The sequence below is a fragment of the Danio aesculapii genome, chromosome 4 (assembly GCF_903798145.1).
Source record: "Danio aesculapii chromosome 4, fDanAes4.1, whole genome shotgun sequence".
Lineage (NCBI taxonomy): Eukaryota > Metazoa > Chordata > Actinopteri > Cypriniformes > Danionidae > Danio > Danio aesculapii.
In genome coordinates this window covers 15,556,013-15,578,534 of record NC_079438.1, presented here as the reverse complement: position 1 = coordinate 15,578,534, position 22,522 = coordinate 15,556,013, and the positions used below count along the sequence as shown (strand labels likewise).

General features: G+C 41.1%; 1 pseudogene; it reads left to right on the top strand.

Annotated features, from left to right (window-relative positions):
* LOC130222239 (oocyte zinc finger protein XlCOF6-like) overlaps window positions 1-20,340 on the top strand; it is a 34,274-nt pseudogene extending 13,934 nt beyond the window's left edge.
* Window positions 20,341-22,522: the final 2,182 nt, after the last annotated feature.

The window sequence follows — 22,522 nt, the reverse complement described above, 5'->3', positions numbered from 1 at the left end:
CTTTGCAAGTGATTGTACAGGTGCGGATACATCTGTACTCCACTCTCCAGTGTATTCATGTAGCTAGTGTTGTTTTGGACTATGGTCCCTGTCTGACTCTCTGAATGAGAAAAAAATCACAACAGATCTGCATGATGGAGCTGTGTAAGCAAAGTCCTCTTTAAAGGACAACTGATCATCCAGAATCACCCTAAAATTTCTTACCAAACTAAATGGGGTAATGGTGAATGATCCCAGCTGGATTGAGAAATTGTGTTGAATGTGTGGATTTGCAGGGAAGGTGACGTAAGCAGATGAGTGAGCAGTTGATTTTTTTTTCCAAGCCGAAGTACTTCAGGCAGTTTGATGTGAGTAAAAAAATTTGGAAATTTAGTTGAAAACAGCACTTTGTAGTGTATTGGCAATAAATAGGAGAGAAACTGGTCTATACCCTACTAAAAAAACAGCTTAAAACAGCCTAGGCTGGTTGGCTGGTTGACCAGCCTGGTTTTAGAGGGGTTTTGGCCATTTCCAGGCTGGTTTCCAGCCATTTCCAGCCTGGTCTTAGCTGGTTGGGCTGGAAAATGACCATTTAAAACCTGCTTGACCAGCCTAGCCAGGCTGGGAGCCCAGCCAAAACCAGCTAAGTAAAACAAGCTAAGACCAGGCTGGAAATGGCTGGAAACCAGCCTGGAAATGGCCAAAACCCCTCTAAAACCAGGCTGGTCGACCAGCTAAAACCAGCCAACCAGCCTAGGCTGGTTTAAGCTGGATTTTTCAGCAGGGTATTTTTCATCCAATGAGATGTTGAGTGATGGCTTTTTGAACAGTGAGCTTCCCAGGCCTGTGTAACCCCGCAGGCCCTACACCACCCAACCCGCTCTGAGCTGGGATCTAACTGGCGACCTTCCGCATGACAGTTGCTCTAACAAGGCGGCTAAAGACCATGGCCCCTAGCATCTGTCGCCAGAGCACCTTTAGAGGTCAGAAGAATGAGGTTTACCTGCACAACCCTTCACTAGCTGGCCTCTGTTACACCTGTTTAAAAGTGTTTAGGAATGTGCCAGTGTGGAGTGAAAGAAGAGAGTGAATTTTTCTTCAGAGGGTGTTGTTTGATGGAGATTTAGGTTGGATTTGGTGGGAAATAGACTGCTAATTTGAGTGTTTTTTTGTGTAAAGGAGGCCAGCTGATAAGGAGTTGGTGGAGGAGGACAGAGCAGGGTATTAAATGTCCTGAATAGTTTGTGGATGTCTGAAGTGGTGTTAATTTTGTTATGGTAGTATGGAATTTTGGCCGAATGGAGTTGGGAGGCTAATGATGGCAGCTGGGTTTGGTACCTGCTAAGGTGGAGGCTTTTGATTTGTGCCATGCTCTCTCTGTTGCCCTGGGTGCTGTCCAATGTTATCTCAGAACATGCCCTAACTCCAACACAAACCATTCTCTCAGACCATCCGACAACCAGGGGTTAGAGGGAGTAGGGTGCATTGGTCTGGTGGAGACAGGACAGATCTCACCTAAGCAGGATGTTAAAGTGGAACAGAGTGTTTCTGCTGCACTATTTACATCAAGAAGTGAGAATTATGTGTGTGAGGGTAGGGAAGATGTAACAGTGGAGGAGAAGTGTGTGGAGGACAAACCAATTTTTACTAGTAGCAATTTAGTTGTTGAAATTAACAATAGAATTCCTGATATCAACAATTAAGTCTGAATGGCAGCCTACATTTAACTAGTGAAAATTTAGTTGTTGAAATCAGATATGTAGTTTCGTCATCACTATGCACTGATGAATTCAGGCTTCTGTCTTCCAATCCATCTCAGCAAGTACCAACATTTATCCTTTTTCACATTAATTTATTCATATGAATATTTTAATCAGTATTTAATCTTTGAAATGATTTTGACTAATGAATGAAGTTAAATATTACCTGATTTCTAAAATATATTTAGGTATTTTAGTGCTGTCGCTAACCGCAAGAAGGTTGCTGGTTCGAGTCTCGGCTGGGTCAGTTGGCGTTTTTGTGTGGAGTTTGCATGTTCTTCCCTTGTTCGCCTGGGTTTCCTCCAGGTGCTCCGGTTTTCCCCACAAGTCCAAAGATTTGCGGTACAGGTGAATTGGGTAAGCTAAATTGGCCATAGTGTATGTGTGTGGACGGGAGTGTATGGGTGTTCCCCAGTGATGGGTTGCGGCTGGAAGGGCATCTGGTGCGTAAAACATATGCTGTATAAGTTGGCGGTTCATTCTGCTGTGGCGACCCCAGATTAATAAAGGGACTAAGCCGAAAAGAAAATGAATGGATGAATTTAGGAATTTTCACTTGAAGTGTCTTTGTCCCTATCTTTGTCTGTTATTATTATTGATATAATTATTATTATGTGTTAATTCTGTTTAAAGTGGTTTTCCTATTTATTCAAGATAGACTTTGTGTAGTGAGAATATAGCAGCCTGAATGCAGATAAGGAGTTTTGATAAAAACGGCTGAGAGTACACTCAGCCTTGGGTAAGAAACAGATTGTACCTTGAAAGTGGGTGTGTGTATGTTCAATTCGAATTTAGATCCTTTCACAGGTCTGGGATCAGCTCTAAACAGCCTAGCAGATGTCTGACATTTGTATGCTTGAGATATTCAATTCAATTCAATTCACCTTTATTTGTATAGCGCTTATACAATGTAGATTGTGTCAAAGCAGCTTCACATAAAAGGTCACAGTAAATAGGAACAGTGTAGTTCAGTTTATAGTGTTGAGTTCAGTGCAGTTTAGCTCAGATCAGTGTGATTTAATAATCACTACTGAGAGTCCAAATACTGAAGAGCAAATCCTACGATGCGCAGCTCTATAGATCCCGAAACATGCAAGCCAGTGGCGACAGCGGAGAGGGAAAAAAACTTCACTAAAGGCGGAAGTGAAGAAAAAAAACCTTGAGAGAAACCAGGCTCAGTTGGGCACGACCATTTTAATTTCTCCGCTGGCCAAACTTTTGTGCAGAGCTGTAGTCTCAGTGGCGGAGGCTGGAAGCTGGCCTCAGCGAAGACTCGTCTGTCTCTGGAGCGTCACAGGAATCAGTCTCATGTTCTCCACTCCTCCATGACCATCACAGTAGCTGCTCAGGATTCGGCCAGGTCCAGGATATAGAAAACCTTGGGATCATCTCGTCGTTGGTCTTGGATCGAATCAGTGACTCTGCATAGTCTGAGGGCCTCGGGAAGAGTATCCCCAGGTGGAAATGGAGAATAAAGAAAATAATTAGCGTAGCTGATGTTCACAGTGTATATCAACAAGATGCATAACCTGTGTGGAAGCCCCCAAGTGGTGCACTAAGTGTATGCTTTACTGAACAGATAGGTCTTTAATCTAGTTTTGAATTGGGAGAGTGTGTCTGAGCCTCGGCTGTATCAGGAAGGCTATTCCAGAGTTTAGGAGCTATAAATGAGAAGGCTCGACCTCCTTTACTCGACTTTGCTATTTTAGGTACTATCAGAAGCCCTGAGTTTTGAGACCTTAAAGAGCGAGTTGGATTGTAGCGAGACAGAAGATTGGTTAGATAAACAGGAGCTAGATTATTTAAAGCTTTATATGTAAGAAGCAATATTTTAAATTCAATACGAAACTTAACAGGCAGCCAGTGTAAGGAGGATAAAATTGGGGTGATGTGATCAAATTTTCTAGACCTGGTAAGAACTCTGGCAGCTGCATTTTGTACTAATTGAAGTTTGTTAATAGAGGATGCTGGGCAGCCAGCAAACAGTGCATTACAGTAGTCCAGCCCAGAAGTCATAAAAGCATGGACTAGCTTTTCTGCATCTGAGATGGATAGAATACTTCGTAACTTAGCGATATTTCTCAGATGAAAGAAAGCAGTTTTTGTGACATGGGATATATGATTTTTAAAAGTTAAATTACTGTCTAATATGACACCCAGATCTTTTATAGTAGAGCTAACGCTAACTTTGTATCCCTCTAATTGTAGGTCGAGTTGTGAGATCTGCTGTGTACAGGATTTAGGCCCAATAAGTAATAATTCTGTTTTGTCTGAGTTTAAGAGAAGATAATTGTTGGTCATCCAGTCTTTAACATCTTTAATACACTCAGTTAGCTTGGACAGATTAGACGTCTCGTCAGGTTTAGTTGAAATATATAATTGAGTATCATCTGCATAGCAGTGAAAGCTGATCCCATGTCTTCTAATAATGTCTCCCAGGGGTAGCATGTATATTGTAAACAGCAAAGGGCCTAAAACTGATCCTTGAGGCACCCCGTATTTTACTGGGCTGATTTGTGAAGGCTGTCCATTAATATTCACAAACTGGTAACGGTCAGATAAGTATGACTTAAACCATTGTAGGGCATGTCCCTGGACACCTGTAGACTTTAAGCAATTAATAAGGATACCATGGTCAATGGTGTCGAATGCCGCACTAAGATCGAGTAGAACTAATAGCGAGATGCACCCTTGGTCAGCAGCTAAGAGTAAATCGTTGGTTATTTTCACTAATGCAGTTTCTGTACTGTGATGAGCTCTGAAACCTGACTGAAACACTTCAAAAACATTGTTGGTCTGCAGAAAGGAGCATAATTGAGCAGAAACAACTTTTTCTAGTATTTTAGATATAAATGGAAGGTTTGAAATAGGCCTATAATTAGCTAAGTTGCTGGGTTCCAGTTGTGGTTTCTTAATAGTAGGTTTAATAACAGCTAACTTGTAAGGATTTGGAACATGGCCTAAAGATAATGAAGAGTTGATAATGTTAAGAAGAGGTTCTCCTATAACAGGTAGCAATTCTTTCAGTAATTTTGTTGGAATTGGGTCCAATATACACGTAGCTGATTTAGAGCTATTTATAATTTTGTCTAGCTCTTCCTGTTTTATGATTTTAAAGCACTGTAGGTTATTTAGATTCAGAGACGTGTTTACTGGATCTGAAGTATAAGGCGGTGCAGAAAGTTTAATATCTCCTATTTTCTGTCTAAAGCCTTCTATTTTATCACTGAAAAAATTCATGAAGTCATCACTACTAATTTGCGGTGGAACGTTTTGTTCCAAAGATGACCGATTATTTGTTAATTTAGCGATGGTGTTAAATAAGAATCTAGGATTGTTATGATTATTTTCTATCAGTTTGCGGAGGTGCTCAGCCCTGGCAGATTTTAGAGACCTCCTATAGCTGGACATACTGTCTTTGTATGCAATTCTAAAGACTTCTAAATTAGTTTTTTTCCATTTACGTTCCAGGGCACGGGTTGCTGTTTTGAGAGCGCGGGTTTGACTATTATACCACGGTGTAGATTTATTCTCTCTAGCCTTTTTTAGTTTGATGGGTGCCACAGTATTTAAAGTGCTAGTAAAGATGGCATCCATACTGCTGGTTACTACATCAAGGTCATTTGCGTTTGCGGGTGCATTTCGAAGTAGAGAAAGATCAGGTAAGTTATTTATAAATTCATCTTTAGTGGACGGAACAATAGTTCTACTAGGACGATATATCGGAGCGGATCTGCTAATTTCAGGTAAACACAGCTTATATAGTAAGAGGTAGTGGTCTGTAATATCATCACTTTGTGGTATAATGTCTACATCAATGACCTCAATTCCATAAGACAGAATTCACGAGTTCACACTTGCAACAGTTTCAGAATAAAGCGTATTTGGCGTGCTGTCCGGGGAGAGGGCTCTGAGCTCGGGGAAGACACCTAAACTCGAGTCATTCCTCTTATCAGGAAACAAAGAGGAATAGGGATTCGAGCGAAGTATCTAGCCCGGCCCCAGAACGCTCCCCCCGGGATAGTAATGCTTAAGAGGTGAGGTGACGGGGTGGTGGAGGGATGCTAAAGTCGTAAGATGCTGCAGGAAAGACAGCTTTGGTATATATAGGGGTTTGGTCAAGAACTGATTGGATAATAGAATAATTGTCAATGACGTATTTGATACTGAAACTTCTGCGCGTGCTCCTCCCGAAATTTGTTTATCAAACATCACTTCACGAGTTCACACTTGCAACAGTTTCAGAATAAAGCGTATTTGGCGTGCTGTCCGGGGAGAGGGCTCTGAGCTCGGGGAAGACACCTAAACTCGAGTCATTCCTCTTATCAGGAAACAAAGAGGAATAGGGATTCGAGCGAAGTATCTAGCCCGGCCCCAGAACGCTCCCCAAAAATTGCTTATTTTGTTACAGGACAGCAGCCAGACAAGTGGGTGAGCCCCCCAAAATTTGCTGATCTTCAAAATTTGGAGGGGTGCTGTTAAGCTGATGGTTGTGCTTTGCAAGGTGTGTGTCTCGGGAGGAGGCAGTAACTGTATTGATGGTGATGCGTTAAGTGTCTCCAGCAGGAGTCGTCGCTCCCACGGGAGACGGGCGTCTCCCATAGGAGCGGTCACTGCGCTGGCAGTGGTGGTAAGGTGTACTTCTCCCATGGGAGCTGTCACTGCACTTGCAGTGATGCATAATTAAGGTGTACGTCTCCCGAGGGAGCTGTCACTGCGCTTGCAGTGGTGCATGATAAGGTGTACGTCTCCCATGGGAGCTGTCACTGCGCTTGCAGTGGTGCATAATTATAATGTGTACGTCTCCCGTAGGAGCGGTCACTGCGCTTGCAGTGGTGCATAATGAGGTGTACGTCTCCCATGGGAGCGGTCACTGCACTTGCAGTGGTGCAAAATTTTGTAAAGGTGTACGTCTCCCGTAGGAGCGGTCACTGCACTAGCAGTGGTGCATGATAATGAGGTGTACGTCTCCCGTGGGAGCTGTCACTGCACTTGCAGTGGTGCGTAATTATAAAGTGTACGTCTCCCGTAGGAGCGGTCACTGCGCTTGCAGTGGTGCATAATGAGGTGTACGTCTCCCATGGGAGCGGTCACTGCACTTGCAGTGGTGCATAATTTATAAAGGTGTACGTCTCCCGTAGGAACGGTCACTGCGCTTGCAGTGGTGCATAATGAGGTGTACGTCTCCCATGGGAGCGGTCACTGCACATACAGTGGTGCATAATATATAAAGGTGTACGTCTCCCGTAGGAGCGGTCACTGTACTAGCAGTGGTGCATAATAATGAGGTGTGTGTCTCCCGAGGGAGCGGTCACTGCACTTGCAGTGGTGCATAAGATGTACGTCTCCCGTGGGAGCTGTCACCGCACTTGCGGTGGTGCATGATTATAAAGGTGTACGTCTCCCGTAGGAGCGGTCACCGCGCTAACGGTGGTGCATAAAAAGGTGTACGTCTCCCGTGGGAGCAGTCTCTGCGCTTGCAGTGGTGCATAATAATGAGGTGTGCATCTCCTGTTGGAACGGCTATGTAGATGCTGTATTAGCGTTATTAAAATATATTATGCAAAGTGTATTTCGAAGGAAGTGTCGTGTCAATGAAGGAATGTGTTTTGAATAAGGGTTTGATGGGCTTTTCTAATGTGAGAGCGGTCGGCTCGAATGTAGCACTTAAAGGCCTGTGAGGACCAGCGTCCGAGTGTTTGGATCTGCTGCTCTGATAGACCATTTTGTGCTGCAGTGGTGGCTGCACCTATTCTGAAGGAATGGCTGGAGAAATTGTCAGCTGGAAAGCCCGACTTAATTAGGACGCATTTAAGATGCTTCTGGAACCAGAAACGAGTGACTGGGCGATTGCTATCGTCTGTAAAAAGGGGGTCTGAAAGGGAAGTGGCTTGTGATCTCCTGATATGTGAAAATGCTAGCAGTGTTTGGTATGGATGGATAGGTGATTGAAGGATGTTGGAGGCTAGAGCCGCTTGCGGAGGCATGCTCGCGCTACTGCTGGCCCTAGGATCACCGGTGGGAGGGAAAGAGAAAAGGGGAGGGGCTTCCGACGTTAGTGACGTCAGCGGAGGCGGCCTCACGCTGGAACTTGCGTCGGGGCCTGGAGGAAAGTTGTAAGCTAGGGCCGCTTGCGGAGGCATGCTCGCGCTGCTGACCCTAGGATCACCGGTGGGAGGAAAAGAGAAGAGAGGAGGGGCTGCCGACGTTAGTGACATCAGCGGAGGCGGCCTCACGCTGGAACTTGCATCGGGGCCTGAAGGAAAGTTGTAAGCTAGGGCCGCTTGCGGAGGCATGCTCGCGCTGCTGCTGGCCCTAGGATCACCAGTGGGAGGAAAAGAGAAGAGAGGAGGGGCTGCCGACGTTAGTGACATCAGCGGAGGTGGCCTCGCGCTGGAACTTGCGTCGGGGCCTGAGAAAACCTGGGGAAGAAGAGGAGGAATTAGAGGAGCTGGGTTTTGAGCTGGGAGCTGAGGCGGCCTCGCGCTCGCACTGCTCGCAGGAGCTTGGGAGGAATGGGGAGGCAGGATGTGAATTTGGGCCTGTGCTTCCTGTAGCGACCCTGCGCTTGAGTTTGAAGGGGGGGCTGCGGGCCAAGGATATATTTGAGGATGAACTTCTGGTGCCGCTAGCGGAGGCAAGCTCACGCTATACTGGCGGCTCGAAGGAACGAGTCCAGAGCCGGCGTGGAGTCCCACTTCCGGGGTTTGAGATCCTACGTCCTCTGGACCTTGGGCTCTCCCCAGACTCGCTGACGGCCTGCTGCTGCGTCCGGGTCTGGAAGACTGGTTTCGATCCGGACGCTGGTATGGAGACTTTTGGACCTGGCCGGATTTTTTCGTGGCTTTGGAAGGTGGAGTGATGGAAGGAAGTGGTGCTCCGGATTGCAAGGCGTTATACATAGCCAGGAGGTCCGCCTTGGTGGTTCGGCGCGGAACGGTGACGCCTGCGCTGGCCAATGCTTGGCGGAGGTCAGAGACGGTGTTTATCCCTGTGGCTGGGACGGAGGACATGGCTGAGGCAAATGATGAGGCTGGAGAGGATTGCCTTCTGGGAGATGGAGATGGTGAGCCCCGTCTTGATCGGACAGCCGTGATTCTGGCTGAACGGCGGCCTCGAGGTGGAGCCGCGGGCTGAGCTGATGCGCTCTGCGGGGCTACGGAGCTTTGGGTACCGGCGGGAGATCTCAGAGGAGCCTCGGCAAGGAAGGCGTCGTCCTCTGCGAAGAGATTAATCTCAGACATTCTGCGTCGAAGTTTGGATGCTAAAGTCGTAAGATGCTGCAGGTAAGACAGCTTTGGTATATATAGGGGTTTGGTCAAGAACTGATTGGATAATAGAATAATTGTCAATGACGTATTTGATACTGAAACTTCTGCGCGTGCTCCTCCCGAAATTTGTTTATCAAACATCACTTAGATCTAGTGTATGCTTTAGGCGATGGGTTGGACCAATAACATTTTTAGATATCGTTCAGAATTGTATGTCCGCACCCATGAGGAAATGTTCTGAACCTATCTGTGTCTACGAACTCACTGCGAGTGTTGAAGTTGGCTTCTGCTGATGAAACTGCAATCTTCAGCAACCTTTCTTTTGAATGAATCTGACTCTGGCTCTTCTTCATCTGACAGACTAGTAAATTATCCCTACAGCACATAGATGAATTCATTACTATGCACATTTCCAAAAAGCATAACATGAGATCTGAAATAGCATTTTTTACTAGTCAAAATGCATTTTAAACTTGTCAGAATTAAGTTACAGATATCAAGAAATATGTTTATTACTAGTTGAAATTTCATATTAGATATGAGGAATGTTTTCCTCCAAGCGATGACATAATTTTTAATATAAGAATTTGGGTTGGTACTAGTGGAAATGCAATTCCTGGTATCAACAATCAGCATTTTTTTATATCAAAAATGTAACTGTTGATATTAAAAAATCATATCCAGCCTTATATTTGTTCTCAGAATATGCAATTTTGATATCAAAAATTTAATTCCTAATATCAACAAGGTAATTGTTGACAAGTTAATTTAAAATGACTAATGTCCCTATTAACAATCACATTTATGATATAAGAAATGACCATCGTCACTAGTGACAAACCTGTTTTTGATATCAAAAATTAACATCTTCACAGTTTCATTTTTACATCTCTTATTGCCTGGGGTCCAAAAATGTAAAGGTCGACTCACTGTCACGGATAAGTAAGGTTGAACCCAGACCCACCCTTCCGGTTAAACTTGGTCGTTGCAGGATGGTGGAGTCTGTGGTCAGGTAGGAACTTCGTACCATTGCTATGCCCATCAACTGCCCTAGTAACTTGTTTTATGTGCCTGAGTCAGTCCGGACCAAGGTTTTACCGTAGGGGTCACTCATCTGAGCTAGCCTGCCACCCAGGAGCAAATAGCACCCTTGGCTTAATCAAGCAATGGTTCTGGTGGCTCTCAATGGTGTGGAACACTGGTCAGTTTGTGTTGGCTTGTCACTGGGTTACGCTCATCCAGTGGCAACACAGTAGTCCTCACTGTGGTGGGCAGATTCTTAAAGGCAGCTCACTTTATTCCCCTCCCCAAATTACCTTCAATGAGGTAGACAGCCGCCATTGTCTTGGACCACGTCTTCCGTATTCATGGGCTCCTAGTTGACATGGTTTTAGACAGGGTTTCCCAATTTGTGTCCAGGTTTTGGCCAGAATTCTGCTGACAGATGGGGGCGACTGCTAGCCTTTCTCATGAGCACCACCCACAGACCAATGGCCTGGCCGAGCAAGCTAATCTGCAGCTGGAGAGAGTCCTGCGTTGTGTCGCATGCGGGGAACCATCATCTTGGAGTTCCAGATTAACCATGGTCAAATATGCATATAACTCTTTTCCCATGTTGTCTATTGGCTTGTCTCCCTTTTAGTGCTGGTTAGGCTAACAGTCCCATCTGTTGGGGTTAAATAGTTTAATAATAGACAAACAGTTTAAGAAAAAGTCTGGTGTGTCAGACGAAGAGAAGACTCAAGAGTCGAAAATGCAATTAAAAATAAAAAATTTACTGAAGATAGTTTGCAGTTCTATGGCAGAAGGGCTTCACACTCTGGATGAGTTCGCAGGCCGATCTGACTTACAGTACAACAATGCAGCAATTATACTCTTTACACAAGTCCAGAAAAGGTGGGATCCAGATAAACAGTTCTCATTGGTTACAGCAAAAATAGACAATTCTAAATGCGTGCGTCAATGAAGTATTGTATCTAGCTCTAGATATGGATAGCCTAAATGTGTGGTCAAGGAAGAAGTGTAACTAACTCCAGATATGGATTGCGACATGGTACAACACTATTACAGACAACACAAGGGTGTGCTACAGAGGACTGCATTGTTTTATCACTCACCCGGTTACATAGGCAAGGAATCATCCTCAAGGTGTTCACCTGGTGCCATGAACTGAATCCTAGAAGGACACTTAAGCGTATTACTCTTAAAGAGATTGTAATTTAGTTTGATGCCTAATATGCTTTTAATTGTTTAAATTAAACTGAACTGAATGATATTAAAGTGATGTTTACCCCAATCTACGTTTTGAAATTGTGGCAACAGCTGGAGGTTTGTAGTCCACAGCATGTTGTTGCAATGTTTACAGAGCTGATCCTATACTTCCATGTTTTTCCCACTGCAGCCTAGCTTTCGTTCTTTAAAATGGTGGCCGTGTGAAATAAGCGTATTCTCTTCCCAAGAACCAGATGCAATTGTTCCCTCATGCATTCATTTATTCAGAGATGCCTCCAGACATGGAGGATCACCAGAAAAGGACTGGCAATAGGAATGAAGCGTCTGCCCCCTCTATACATGTGTGGTCAGAAAGTCACTCACATACACAGTGCACTGGCTTCTGGATGTGAGGAGGAGAGGTAGAGAGGTTATCAGTATCGGGTAAACTGGAAGGGTTATGGTCTAGAGAAGAGATGTTGGATTCCGGCTCTGGATATGCTGGACCGCTCTCTCATTGATCAGTTTCATCAGGTCCATAGTGAGTCCTAAGGGAAAGCCAGGGGGCATTCTTGAGGAAGGGTGTACTGTCACCATAACTCACGCTTTTGCTCTCTCCTCCTGTTCTGAGTTACAGATTATCTTTTGTCATCTACTTTTATTTGAAGTCACAGGAGTTCTCGTTTCCCTTTTTCCTGTTTATACCACTTCATGTTTGTCAGTATGTTATCGATCATTTGTGTGCATATTATTATGTTACTCAACATGTGATTGTTTTCAGGACCGCAAGTAAGCGAGTGTTTGGTTGTTTTTTCCAACAGCACTTTCTCAGCGCTCACCCGACTGGGTGTTTAATTAGATTTTTGCTTTTTCCGGGACTCACTCTCAATAAAGACTTGTTGTTGTTCTGCATTTGAGTTCACTCTTTTTTTTTTACTCATGACACAAGTATTTTTTTTCTTATTTGTGTTTAAAGGTCTTTAGATTTTGGCATGATGTCTAGCTTTTGAGGCTCTTTTGGTCTACTTCACCTTGTCAGACAGGTCCTATTTAGGTGATTTCTTGATTGCGAACATGTGTGGTAGTAATCAGGTCTGGGTGTGGCTAGAGAACTTGAAGTCGGTGTGAAAAATTAAAGTTGTTTTAATGGGGAAAAACATTTTCACACAAGGCTATATAGTTCAGTACTTTGTCTTCCTTTTAAGAATAAAAACCTTCATTTAGAAACTGCACAATGTGTTTAATTGTGTTATCTTTGACTAATATTTACATTTGTTTGATGAGCTGAAACAGTTAAGTTTTAGATTTCTGCATTGCATCTGTTACATGCAGATTACTTACCTCAAGAACATTTGTCATCTAAAGGTGCAGATTTAAAGCTTTATGCAGATATGTTTCATGTCTGTGAGGCAAATATTTGCAGAGATTCCGCTGTTTTTTCTGACAGGTTTACCAGTCAGGCATAGAAGGAGAAAGCATTTCTTATCTGCTTTACAAGTTTTACAAAAACATGTTGTTTTGTTGTGGTTACGAATATATACAAATAAAAAAACTGGCCATTTACAGCTTTCAAATTTATGTCTCATCAATATGACCAAAATGATCTGGGATCATTCATATAAGAATCTGCTTAAATGTGTATGTGTGTAATGGACCCCAGGAGGTTAATATGACAAGATCAATCTAAATATGATCTGCTATGTTTTTACATTTAATGTGCATCAAAATTAAGGTTTGTGTAGCCAATGTTTTTAGTGCCTTTTCACTTCAGCTTTTGATGAGAGTTTTAATGATTTACTAAAAACTGAACTTTTTTTTATTTCAGACCTAATTAAAGACTATGAGGAGAGTAAAGAGGAGGAACAGCATGTCAAAATTGAGGACAAAACTCATTTAGAGACTGGTGGTATTTTAAAAGTGAGAGACAAGAGTTGTTTTACCTGCACTCAGTGTGGAAAGAGTTTGGCAAGCAAAAGCAAACTTAAGATTCACATGATGATCCACACTGGAGAGAAACCATTCACATGCACCCAGTGTGGGAGGAGTTTCAGCCAATCATCTTGCCTTAATAAACACATGAGGATCCACACTGGAGAGAAACCATTCACATGCACGCAGTGTGGAAAGAGTTTCAGCCAATCATCATCCCTTAATCAACACATGAAGATCCACACTGGAGAGAAACCATTCACATGCACTCAGTGTGGGAAGCGTTTCAGCCAATCATCAAACCTTAATCAACACATGATGATCCACACCGGAGAGAAGCCATTCAAATGTACTCAGTGTGGGAAGAGTTTCAGCAATTCATCAAACCTTAATAAACACATGATTATCCACACTGGAGAGAAACCATTCACATGCAACCAGTGTGGGAAGAGTTTCAGCCGATCATCAATGCTTTATAGACACATGAAGATCCACACCAGAGAAAAACCATTCACATGCACTCAGTGTGGGAAGAGTTTCAGCAAATCATCACACCTTAATCAACACATGATGATCCACACCGGAGAAAAGCCATTCAAATGTACTCAGTGTGGAAAGAGTTTCAGCCAACCATCAAACCTTAATCAACACATGATGATCCACACTGGAGAGAAACCATACACATGTTCTCAGTGTGGGAAGAGTTTCAGCAAATCATCACACCTTAATCAACACATGAGGATCCACACCGGAGAGAAACCATTCACATGCAACCAGTGTGGGAAGAGTTTCAGCTTATCATCAACGCTTTATAGACACATGAAGATCCACACCAGAGAAAAACCATTCACATGCACTCAGTGTGGGAAGAGTTTCAGCCAATCATCACACCTTAATAAACACATGAAGATCCAAACTGGTGTGAGAGAGTATATGTGCTTGGAGTGTGAGAAGACTTTTATTACAGCTGCAGAATTGAAACGGCACAAGAGGATTCACACTGGAGTGCAGTAAGAGGTTTACTCACTCAAGAACCCTGAAAACACATGAGTGATTCACACTGGATAGAAACCCTAGACATGATCAGTGTGTACAGAGTTTCACTCATTTGGGGCAGCTTAAGAATCACATGGGATGGTTTCCGGTATGGCGTCGACACATGTAGCAGCATAGAAAGAGTGCTCCCATACACACTGGTATTAATTCTCCTTTTTACATCATATATGATAACCTAAACCATATTTAAATAACATGGAGGGGGACAAAAACAACCATTAAAACCTGAAAAAAAAAAACGAGAAATCAACAGATGATAAATCAGAGACGGACGGGATAGCTGATAGCTTGTCAGCTAGCATTGCAGCAATACATACGGACATCAAAGCTTTCCAGATAGATATTAAATGCGATTTAACCGCCTTCCAAGATTCTCTCGCAAAACATGTGAAAATGGAACTAAGGAACTTTAAACAAGAAGTCAATCAAAAACTGGATGGCCTTATCACAGACCTAAATGCTACGGCAGATCAACAAAGTGGAGAAGCGAGTTGGAGAATTTGAGGAGAACATTGCTGAGATGAAAAATGCTCGATCAAACCATCCAAATTCAAGAAAATTTACAAGAGAAACTGTTAGATCTAGAATCACGTAGAAATAATATTCGGATTTTTGGAATCCCGGAAGGAAGCAAAGGGAATAATATCCTAATAATAATAAAAAGACTTGGTGGAAAGATTATCAAAATGGAGCTGTCACTCGACAAATTGGACCTTAAAAGCCAAAGGTGTTACCGGGCACTCGGACCAAAACCACCCGCTGACACCACCCTAGATCAGTGGTGGTATTCTTCCTGGAATACAAAACGAAGAAACTGGTCCTCCGCATGGAGAAAGAAAGTAATACACTGGAACGAAAAAAGGATTTTTTTTGACCAAGACTACCCACCTGAGATCCAACAGAAAAGACGGGCTTTTGCTCCGATAAGAAAAATTCTGAAAGAAAAGGGGATTAAGTTCCAAACACCATCGCCAGCGAAACGTAGAATCTTTCTGGAAAACGGGCCGGTCGTGTACAATTCAATAACGGAGGCATCAAGAGATCTGAAAGAAAAAGGACAGATAAACAGCGAAGAAGAAACTATTGTAGGGATCTCTGGGAAAGTGAAACAAAGACCTTGGCAAAAGGAGTGACATGGAAGAAAAGTAAGTAAAAACATCAAGTGAAGATCTGGGAAAAACTATGTGAATTTCAAAGGGACAACACTAGCTCCATTTGAAAGAAGGGTAAAACCTGACAGATCCTAACAAAGAACTCTGAGAGACTGGTAAAACTTCTTGACTTAATTCACCAATGATGGACATTTAAATCGTTTGAAGGAAGAATGGTATTTAACCGAACTGACCAACAACACAAGATGAACGATTAGAGCACACCAAGACTCAAGTCATTGAGTAACATACTGGTAGGAAGACATGAAGGAATTCTAATTTATACAACTAAAATCCCTTTCTATAATTAGTAGAAATATTTAACTTGAAAACCTAGCCAGAAATACAACAATATAATATTGCCAGATATGGGCGCTGAATATATTCGTTAACATTTTTTGTGCAATAGGCACAGCAAGGAAGGGGCCCTTTAGAGAAGGAAGGCTTTCCCCTCACATTAAGAAGTTATTTTAAGACTTCAAGGTTTGGAGACCTTTTTCGTAATGTTTTTTTATGTGGTTCAAGATATTTATGTTTGTGTTTTTCTTGTTCTGGTCACCGTGATCTTCGCAATAACATCTGATTATAGTATATGCAAAAACAGGAATATAGAGTAATTACTTTGAATATTAATGGGTTACTAAATCCGATTAAAAGAAGAAAACTCGTGGCTAAAATGAAAAGAGAAAAGCAACAGAAAATGGGATTCTGGAAAAATGGGATTTAAGGTTTTCTTTTCCTCATATAATATTGGTCGTAAACGAAAAGTAATGACATTAATCTCAAATAAAACCAACTTTCAAATAATTTCTAAGATTACTGATAGAGAAGAACGATATAACCTAATAAAAGGAACTATCGACCAAATCGAAGGTACTTTAATATATATAAACCACCTGAAAAAGACAAAGCATTTCTCAAAAAAAAATATTTACCATTATAGCCAAGGAGGCATCAGGTACGTTGATCTATGGGGGAGACTGGAATGTACAACTTCATTCTAAATTGGACTCATCTTCTAATAAGTAAATTAGTAAAGAAACTAGACAAATAAGATATATGATGAAAGAATTATGCTTAATAGATGTATGGAGAGACATATACCCTCCTAAAAAAGAATATACTTCCACCCACATGTCTCATTCTAGAATTGATAATTTTTTTATGTTTGGGTCAGATCAACATGAAATTAAAGACTGTAAAATAGGAACAAGAGACATCTCAGATCATGCAGGGGTATATTTAACAGTGTACCTGACCTGGACAATAAACCCAAAAAGACATTTTGGCGATTTAACCCTAATCATTTGAATGATTTAACATGTGTAGAATATGTTAAAAAAGAACTATTAGAATATTTAAAACAATGATAATGGAGCGGTGCCAAACAGCATTTCCTATTGTTTACAACTTTGCTACAATACCGTTAAGGCTAGACACTGTACATGTCATGAAACATTTTAACAAATAAAAACTCTCAGGCTACAGCTTCTGCTTGTTGGAGCTACTCCTTTGAGGAGATTTTAACTGAATCTAGCACTGAACTGGGAGAGATTCTGGAAGCTGTGTTTTGTCAAATCATGCTTGCTATGTATTTTATAATTCTCTGGAACATAATTAATATTGAAATGTAAGCACTTCTGTCTTTGTGTCGTGTCATTTGGAAACTCAAATACAGAAACAGAAGAAGCTCTGTGGAAATAGCAGCGTTTAAACGGCCTTTCAGCTTTCTCTGCTGTAACATTACAGTGCCTCTGGATACGCCCCTTAGCTGCGCATTGTGTGCGCTGTAAAAGTATGTTTGTGATCTCACTGGCCCGGAAGTATTTTTTTTGTAGGCTTTGCTAAGCTAACTCTGTAAAAACCAAAGTCTCCCTTTGCGTTGAACTTTGAGCATTTTACAGTCAGAGATGCTGTTTATGTTCACACAGCTACATTACACATCAACTAAAGTTTAAAATATGATATCGTAGTGGACCACCCCTTTAATCCATGAATAACATTACGTTTAGAATCTTAACATAAAATCACAAGCATATCTGGCCAATTCATTCACAAAGTCTTTGCCACAGAGCCCATTCATAAGAGAGAGGGCGGGACCATCTCAAGTTTTTTAGAGCTAATTGGATGGTGACGCTTCCCCTTTCAGCTATTGGCTCAAAGGAGTGTCAATCGAAAATGCAAGAGACCGGCGGCCATTTTGTTGACCAAAATCTTTAGTATTATGACTGGAGACGCTACTCCATTGAACATACTGCAAGGATTAGTTTGGATAATAGCAGTGCATTCCATGGATGTTTATCAATGTATGAATAAGTTGTGGACCAATGTTTTTACAGATTGGATTGCCTGGATTCTTGCTTAAGAGGTGAGTTTCTTTGTTGAAATCATTCTATTCACGCTAGTCTCGTCTTTCAAAAGAAAAAATATTTAGTCTTTGTTGGAGTGTAGTTATTTTTGTGGAGCTTCCCTTTGAAGCGTGCTATATATGTTACCACGGGTGCACCTCTAGGAGAGCGGTGTGTTACTTTTACATTTCATACTTACAATACAATATAGCCTAAACAAACCCTTACAAAAATAACTTCAGTAAACGGAAGCAAAACTACAGTATATCAACAGTTTAAAGGAGGATAACTGAACTAAAATGTGCAACTGCAAAATAATGAATTATAAAATTCAAATAAAATTACAATAAGTTCAACAACAGTACAATTTGCAGTATATTAACGTACAACTTTACTACACTTGTGCATTGTGCTGATATATAATCTAATATCCCATGCTGTGGCAATACTGTGCTGCACTTGTGCTGTACTTTTATTCAGGGATGTTTTTTGGAAACAAGTAATCTAAATAGAATTTGAAGTTTATTTGTAAAGATAATTCAGTTTTTAGAAAAGTTTTTAGTTTTTAGATTTTTAAAATAATGTTTTTATGTTGTTTCTTGGGTTCAAAAACGTGATTTATGGACTGTAAAAATGTAATGAGATTTAATATTGTGTACATGAGTACAATGGCAAAACAACTGGATTTCTAAATCAGTCTGTAGAGAAGGAGAGTCGATTCCTCGACTCTCAATGAACCTAGTCTCGGAATCGACTCCAGGACAGGAATCGACTCCTTGACTTGAGTCTGTTTTTTTCAAACCCTTTTAAATGAAGCAGTTACATGCTACAGTAACTTATACTACTCTTTCTCGAGCACGAAGGAGATCGAAGGCGCTCGCTTTGAATGCGTGCTCACACATTTTATGATTTTGAAGACGTGTATAAACTTCAAGTAGTTTTGCATGATTTAATAATATATCTTTAGATTGGGTGTATATTACATGCTTAATATTCATTTTTAGACTGTGCGTGTGTGTGTGTGTGTGGATATATATATATATATATATATATATATATATATATATATATATATATATATATATATATATATATATATATATATATATATTATTTAAAATGAAAATGATTACATTATATTAAAATATTATTATTGATAATTTTATCCAGTTCCCTTAAAACTTCCCTGCTGAAAAAAACAGCTTAAACCAGCCTAGGCTGGTTGGCTGGTTTTAGCTGGTCGACCAGCCTGGTTTTAGAGGGGTTTTGGCCATTTCCAGGCTAGTTTCCAGCCATTTCCAGCCTGGTCTTAGCTAGTCAGTCTAGAAAATGACCAGCTTGACCAGCCTAGCCAGGCTGGGAGCACAGCCAAAACCAGCTATGTCCAGCTTAAACCAGGCTGCTCAAGGTGGTTTGAGCCGGATTTAGCTAGTCATTTTCCAGCCTGACCAGCTAGGACCAGGCTGGAAAGGGCTGGAAACCAGCCTGGAAATGGCCAAAACCCCTCTAAAACCAGGCTGGTCGACCAGCTAAAACCAGCCAACCAGCCTAGGCTGGTTTAAGCTGGATTTTTCAGCAGGGTTTGCTTAAATATAAAACCAAAAAGTAAATAACTGCTTGATCTGACAAATTTTCAGGACATTTCAGCACAACACTGTTTAACTAACTGCCCAATGGAGTTAAAAGTTTTGCCACCTTCTAAAATGATTTTTAATATTTATAGATGTCACAGTCAAACACCCGTTACAAACACAACCTAGGAAGCGTGAAGGGTGAAGGTAAGCCTATCTGTTACCTCTTTAAACTGCTAACTTCATACAGTATAATTATATAAATGTTAACACTGTATACAAAAGATGAAATATAACTGTCACCCTGTTTTACTTCCAGTGAATACAACGAAACCAATAATGCAAGAAATACTGATGTGGCAGAACAAGGCAGAAGTGTTACAAAATAAAGTTAATAAGCTGGAAGCCTTGAACAGTGAACTTCGCCAGCAAGTAGTGGAGCTTTCAATGCAGCAGCAAAGAGCTGAACATATTGTTTTGTATAATGTATAAGTTAATACAGACACTGTGTATATTAGTTTGTAGAGATTAGACTGGTTGTGCACTGTTTCAAATAGTATATTGCAAAAAACTTTTTCAATCATTTGTATTGATTTTACATTCAGATGATCTAATTCCTGGTACATCAGTTGGACGTGAAGAATCCAGTGCTGTTGACCTATTTAGTGTTGAGAACGCATCAACTGATGTAGTCATCAGTGACAGACGAATCCTGTGATGACACCTCTTCCAGTTCCAGTTCAGAAGAGACTCAGAGAAGAAAAACTAAAGCAAGGAATAGAAAGAACAAGAAGAAGAAGAACAAGAAGAATAAATATGACAAGATAAAACGAGGTCCACCCTTTCTGACACAGCTACAAGTAGATGTTCACTGTATTTCAACACTAGGTGTCTCCAGGATTAGGGTTATCACCTCAGATTCTTTAAAAACACTAATAAAAGGAAAAAGTTTTTAACCTGCGGAGCGAGGACATTTTCTGTTGAGTTCATTCCTGATGGGGGCGCCATTGAGTTCATTCCAGGCGGAATTATATGAAGTATAACATTAATACATTATATGTTGTTTGTTTTAATGTGGACAGCTCTCAGTCCTTATTGAACTAAACACCAGCACCAGAATAAATACTCAAATAATCTTTACAAACACATTCAATTTTATTGATTCACTAAGCATTTTTCTGCTAAAATCACCAAGAAGCTGCTGGAGAAATGCCAAAACTGGCCGCAATATAATCTTTCAACTGATGTTCAATAACAGGCTACTTAAATATTTCTTTACAACATTTTCTTACTCATAAACCTCCTTAAACATCACTAATCCAAACCAGTCCCTGACTGACATGAACAACAGAAATTAAGGAACAAACAGAATAAGAGAGAGAATAGAAAGGCACAGGGTTTGAAAGGATTAGTTTACTTCCAGAACAAGTTGACAGATGTGCTGCGCCTCTTGTTATCCGAGAAGTGCATGTCTTTCTTTCCTCAGTTTATCTTAAAAACCAATGTCTTTAAAACTGAAGAAAGAAAGGCATGAACATCTTAGATGGCAGGAGGGTGAGTGCATTCACTATACAAAATGTTAATGAAGTAAACTAATCCTTTCAAAACTGAAGCATTCTGGTCGCAGATTTCCGCTTGAGGGTAACGATGGTGTTGTACACACAGTTTTTTACGTCCGTCCACGTTCTCTCCCTGAGAGCGGTTTCTTCAGTAAGACAATTCATGCAAGCGGCTTTACCTGGAACTCTGCGTTGCGCAATGTAGCTACTCAGATGCTTACTGACCGCCCTTCTCTCCTCATCACTCCACGGGCATTTGGTTATCGTGGTGGTCTTCACAACTGACAAGACAAAATGGATGGTATAACCATAAAAACCAGACCAAAATGTAGCTTTCTTACATAGTTCTTGACTGTAAATGCAATTATATCCTTAAAAACCTTTTCCCCCGAAGATGTTACCTGTGTATCAGAGCTAATCAATCAGTAAATTAAAAGAGTAATGACATTAGGAATCAAATCTGCTTTGACCTATAGGAATAAATCATGATCCAAGAGTTCAGTATTGTACAGCACACTGAATCATGATACAAGGCCACCACTATCGGCCAAATATCAAATTCCTGGACTGTTCCCTGACCTAGACATGTACAGGTATTACATTAACTGCGTAAAGGAGGAGAGCACACTAATGCACACTATCCCCACGTGGAGAAGCATGGAGAAAGGACGACGACTGACAATTTATCCAAAGATTGGAATTATTATTTTGGAAAAAGACGAGGGACTTCTGGTGGAAGATTCACTCTGTGTGACACGAGGACAAAAACTGGCAGAGAAACACAGGAACACGTCTAACGCGCTCAGTTTCACGACCACCATTCAGTGCAGTTCAGGGAGATAAAGGTAAGTTTACTGCTCATCTCCATCTTTAACATTAATTAAAATTTACCAGTTGAAGGACAGGATGTTAAACAGTTTAAAACTAGCTTGTGTCAGTGTAGTTTAATGTGTCACATATAATAACAAACCAAATATAATAATTTTGAAAAGATGCAGTGTGAAAGAATAATTTAGACTGTAAGCTGATGATGGACGCTGTCTGCCACACTGCTTATAAATGTCCACCTGGTTAAATTAGCAGAGCGTCTGGCTTGTTCAGAAAACAGACAGTAAGTTAGTATGTGTCAGTAATGCTCATTTAAAGAAGATGTTATCTGTATATTTGCCTATTTTCAGAGTTCATTATTACTATTGCACTGCAAGAAAGCTGCAAATAAAGAGGGAATTTCAGCTCAGCATCATCATCGTTTCTCGCAGCAGGACTGTTGTAGAACAAAATAATTATATATTTCTGGAATGTATATACATTTGTAGAATATTTAATCAAAGGATTAATGTCTGGTCTGTTTGTGCCATGCAGCAGTGCTGGATCATCAGCCCATAGTCTCAGAGGATTCAGCCACAGTCTTCACCTGCATCCATTTATTTGTGCTCAGATGTTTGAGGTACTGTTTGTTATTTAAATAATTAAAGTTGTTTCTGTGAGGTAAACACTGATGTTGGTTAAGCTCTTTTAAAAACAGTTTTATTATGGATTTTGCTTTTCAATTTTCTATTAAACTGAATATCATGATAATAATGTATACTGTGATAAAACCTGTCAATTAATAGCATCCTGGAAATGAGATACCGGACATGCCTACACTGACTACAAACTGAATTTGCATGGCCTATAATGGATGGAT